The 4,196-nt window shown below is 58.0% G+C and overlaps 1 protein-coding gene across 1 annotated transcript in view; it reads left to right on the forward strand.

The window, feature by feature from the left end:
* Nucleotides 1-4,196, forward strand: part of LOC113215834 (uncharacterized) — a 20,813-nt gene that overhangs the window by 5,804 nt on the left and 10,813 nt on the right. The gene's annotated exons all lie outside the window — the stretch shown is intronic.

Raw genomic sequence — 4,196 nt, forward strand, 5'->3', positions numbered from 1 at the left:
GGGGGAGGTGGAGGAGGCCGCGCGCCGTGTAGCCTGATTGCGCTACTTCGAGGTTCTGGTATTACTCAGGTCACAGGTATTGAGGCGCAAGTGGCCTCCGCACACAAGCACACTCGCACACACGCACACACACACACACACACACACACACGCACGCACACACACACAGAGGCGCGCGCTCGCCGACGCTTTGAGTCCATTTACCATGGGATTGCAATCAAAAGGCAGCAGTCATTGGAAATGATTCAGAGCGGCGCCGGCACGTCCTGTCTCTATTAGCGAGCCGGCTGTCCCGCCGAGCGGCCGGCTTAGGACTCTGCTGCCGATGCTACCGCGTGGCCTTCCTTTTTTGGGGCTTCTCTTCATTTACTTAATGAACTTGATTACAACGTTCTCGGATGGCACTTTTAAAGTTGATCCGCGTGTGTTCCGTAGCAGTGCGGTGATGTAGCTTCCAGCCTCACCAGGCGGCTACTTTCGGCGGATGGGGATTCTCTGCACATGTGAAATACCATTTTTGCTGCACTCTTTCTCAATTTTCCTTTAAAAAAAATTACAAAAACCCTTCTAAAGAAGGCATTCCAGTGACTGAGCGCAGAGGCTGCCGAGAATGCCCCTCGGGAGGACTCGGCTCAGGGGTGGAAGGAGGATAGGCTCTGGTCGTCCTTGGAGTTACGACCCTCGCCTGGCATTTGCATGGCCCGGCCCAGTGTGATGAATAGTTTACAAGGCTAACAAGCCTCGCAGGCACACGCAAGGTTTTTCCTCCCTTGATTTGTTTCTAATCAAATCATTTCCTTTTCTTCGTCGTCCGGCGACGCAACCACTTCTCTTGAGCAGAGGCACACGGGGGTAACGACGCGCAAGCTTCCAGCGGCTGCTCAGCCCAACCGGCGGCAGCGGCCTTTCGGCGCGTTCTTCTTGTTAGTGCAGAAGTGGGTGACCATGTCCAGGCTGCCCTAGCCAGACAGACCAGCCCGGCAGCTCCGCCGCTCCGTCGCTACTTTCTTTCCTCATCTTGCGAAAAACACGCGCCGAGCGGCCGCCTTTTCGCCAAATGCCTCACGCAGCCCCAATTACATCGGGGCGCGCGCGCGCGCGTGACCCGCACACATCGCGGGATGAAACATTCAGCGGGTGGCGCGCCGCGGCGGTCCCCTCACAGCCACCCGGAATATCAAAGTATGTGGGTCAGGCTGGCTCCAAGGCCGCGGCCTCCGACAGCACGTCGCCGACGCAAGGGGATCATACCGCGGCCCTGCGGCCTCTGCATCTTCGGCGTGCATCGACTTCATTTCGAGCGGCCGATCGCACTGCAGGCTCCGAGCAGGACGAACGCAAGACGCGCCGCATTCAAACGTTTGCGATGATGCATTGCAGTCGTTTTTAATCCCCTTATACGGACGAACAGGTTGCGGACGCCGCGCTCAGCTGAGTTAGCTGATCGAGTGCGTTATACGGCGCGCAGCCCAAGCCAAGCCCGTTACAAGCGCAACTTATTTTGATGGCGATCATTTTCGCAGCGCATTTTGTAGCAGTTTAATAGGTTGGCCGGCCGGGGATGGAGGTCAGTCGATGTAAAAATGATTGCGGTCTGGGCGTGGCGCGGCGGGGCGTGGCGGGGCGAGGCGGGGCGTGGCGGAGCGAAGGTGCCGCGCCGGGAGCGGGGTGCAAGGCGGGGTGACGAATAAGTTATACGTAGTTAAAAGGGGATTACGTGCAGTTAATTACGCAAACGCCGGTATAATTGGGATCCCCTGCTCTGCTGCACGTACTTGTTCGAAATTTCTCACAAAGGCGCGTTATGGCGGCTGGTGCGGCTCGCGATGCACCCGCGCCGCTCAAACAGCTCCTTTGATCTCTCTCGCCCGCACCGCACCAGCTTCAAATTGCGCTGTTCGACGAGAGCCCCCATAAGGCTGACGCCCGTCCTCTTCTGCTTCAGGTCCGCCAACTACCACAACAACACGGGCGAGTGCTCGCTGTCCGACATGGACCGGCTGACGGTGGCCGGCTCGGGCGCCTTCCGCCCCGCCCAGGACACCGACTACCTCGAGAACAACTGCGTCGAGGAGCCCGTCAAGCTGTGCGAGTTCCGCAAGGTGGCCGGGCGCATCCTCAAGACGGTCGACTCGGTCTACCAGGAGGTGGGCTCGGCCGACGAGTGCCGCGAGCTGTGCCTCAACTCGCCGTACCGCTGCCACTCGTACGACTACGGCGACACGGGCGAGCTCGTCTGCCGGCTCAGCCACCACTCCCGGGCGACCCTCGCCGACATCCAGGTGAGTGAGCCTAACGCTGACTAAAGTTTGTTCGCGTACATGTACGATATATTTTGCAATTTGCTATTTACAAGATGTGTCGTACATGCACAACTGTACAACCTTCCAATCAAGCCCCCACTCTTCCTCGTCATTCGACTTCACGGGGTGTTTGCACGCATTTACAATCTTGAATCGTGATTGTACGACTTCTTCCAGGGAAAATTTTTCTGTACTCGGTACGACAGTTTTTGAGAGTGAAGGTATCGTCCAGAAAGTACGTCCGTTTTTACTTAGATATATTCGGCAAATTACGAGAGCTCAGCGCCTGCGGGACTCGGGGTAGGCCACCCTGCAGCACACGCATGCACTGCAGGCAAGACGTTGCCTACCTATCAGGCACTAAGAGAGCTTGAAGAGGCTGAGCTTGGCAAGTTTCGTAACGGCCAATGACTGACGTACTTTCTCGATAATGCCTGACTATCCATAAACTTTAAAAAAAAACCGCCGCTATCATATGACCAGGCAAGACCAGGTAAAGCGTGAGGGGCACGATAAAATTTCAAGATGCTCGCATCTCAGAGGCGAGGGGCACGACACCATTGTGGGCGGGGCTGTACCGTATGGGGAAAGCAGTCAGGAAATGGGGAAGGAGACGGCGGGAGGCATTACAAACGAGAAAATGGAAGTGGAGGGGGGAGGGGTGTCAAAGAGGGGGCGGAGGCGGCCGAGAGCAGGTTAAACAGACCCGGCCCATAACCAAACTGCATCCGATTGAGCCCGGCCGGCTCGAGTTCAACGGCCGGGCCGGTGACGCGGCGGGGGGCGGCGGGGCGCTGCGGGGCGCACGAACCTTGACCGTGGCCGACATGGTGTCACAGCCGGCCGCCCGTTGCGTTGCCCCAGGTTGTAGGTGCAGCACAACAAACCTGCTCCAACCCGACCAGTCCGGTCCAGGTTTATTTTTGGGCCCGGCCATGTGACTCACCGCAAAGAAAGTGATCTCGTTTAGGTTGTGTTTTTTTTTCGTCTTCTTCGTTTTGTTTTTGCGGCTCCGTCACTTCACAAGATGGATCGTCATCGTCGGCGGCGCACCTGGCCGAAAGATTAGCGGGAAAGGGGGAGGGGAGAGGGGGCGACTCATACCGTGACGTATATTGCCAATTTTTGTTCGTGTAATTAGGCATCAGGGGCAGAGGGGCGTGCGACACACGGCGGAGTCGCGACGGCTGCGCGGCGCCGCGTCCGGCGCGACGCCAAATGGCACATCAAACCGGGAGTGTATCTGCCGGGAGGTGAGAACGAGGCAAACCGCGCGCCAAGCGGGCCGCGGGCGGCGCGCCACCGGCCGCCACCCACACCGGGCCTCTCTGTCGCACCCGGTCGCGTCGTCACGCCCCGCGAGTGTGTGTGAGAGAGAGAGAGAGAAGGAGATGGAGCAACACGCGGGTGGGCCCAGTTTATAAATGCATAAGAGAACCATTCGCTTCAGTGAGTGTGAGAGAGACGCGGTAAATGTCGGGTAACGTCCACTCTATACAATCCCAGCAAAGGAGCCAGACAGAGAGCGAGAGAGATGGAGAGAGAGAGATGAGACACTCCAGCAGAGTGAATCCCACTCCCTCGCAGCAGACGCGTCATAAACCGATTGGCCGGCCATTCCGGCGACCGTCATCAGTCAGCGCACGTTGCAGTAGAAGTTCTCTGCCCTCCACATCTCTCTCTCTACCTCCATCAACGAGTCCGTGTCCATCCCTCTCCCGCATTCTCTGTATCAGCAGAGCAGCTCTTTGGATGCCGTGCGGGTCAAACAGTATGTGGGAACGAGAATGGCATTCAGATTATCGATTCTATCGATCCAGTCCAGACGGACGGCCATTCGAACGCGTGCAGAAGGCTCCGCCGCCACTGTCAGTCCGCGCCCCGCCCTACCCC

This window comes from Frankliniella occidentalis, unplaced genomic scaffold, assembly GCF_000697945.3.
Source record: "Frankliniella occidentalis isolate FOCC.00 unplaced genomic scaffold, Focc_3.1 Scaffold118, whole genome shotgun sequence".
Lineage (NCBI taxonomy): Eukaryota > Metazoa > Arthropoda > Insecta > Thysanoptera > Thripidae > Frankliniella > Frankliniella occidentalis.